This window comes from Penaeus monodon, chromosome 22, assembly GCF_015228065.2.
Source record: "Penaeus monodon isolate SGIC_2016 chromosome 22, NSTDA_Pmon_1, whole genome shotgun sequence".
Lineage (NCBI taxonomy): Eukaryota > Metazoa > Arthropoda > Malacostraca > Decapoda > Penaeidae > Penaeus > Penaeus monodon.
In genome coordinates this window covers 10,527,445-10,528,098 of record NC_051407.1, presented here as the reverse complement: position 1 = coordinate 10,528,098, position 654 = coordinate 10,527,445, and the positions used below count along the sequence as shown (strand labels likewise).

Sequence of the window (654 nt, the reverse complement as noted above, 5' to 3'; positions counted from 1 at the left end):
GCTATGGAATGACAACAATTCCAAATGATGGTTAAAGACAAAAACATGTAAAATGTCAAATACTAAATGAGTTTCACTACATTAATCAGATAATTAAAATATCTCATTTCTCACAACACTAAACAGATGTGATTCTGCAATAAAAAATAGCATTATATTATGATATGAAGAAGCAAGAGGAAACAGAGTATAAGATACATATTGGAAAAACAGCAAGATGGAGTAAGGAGAAAAGAAAGATCTATAATCATATCTTTCTGATTGAGGCAAAGATGCATTCAACAGGTAAGGTTGTTAGGTTGGTAATGAAAATTATTTTATAAGTCAAAGGTTGGCCTTAATTATTTAAAATACAGTAATGCTATTTGGACATTTGCTCACAATAACCATCAACCTCTAAAGTAAATCTCTGCCTCAATCAAAGTGTGAAAATTGAATTTAAAAAGAATCTTTATGCGACCCATAGTGGAGGGGAACCTGTGCCATATCCAACTGAACTGAATGAAAATAAACAAATCTGAACAGGTTATTTCTTATGGAAGAGAAGGATGAAAAGTGAAAAAAGTTATGCTATACCTACACCACCATAATTCATCTGATACTCTCAAATCTAAGGGGGAAAGGAAGAATGACAAGAAAAATTAGACTGGTCTG

General features: G+C 31.8%; 1 protein-coding gene across 1 annotated transcript in view; it reads right to left on the bottom strand.

The window, feature by feature from the left end:
* The window catches only part of LOC119586933 (glycerol-3-phosphate acyltransferase 3-like), a gene marked incomplete in the record, with an annotated part of 80,451 nt that overhangs the window by 7,928 nt on the left and 71,869 nt on the right, over positions 1–654 (bottom strand).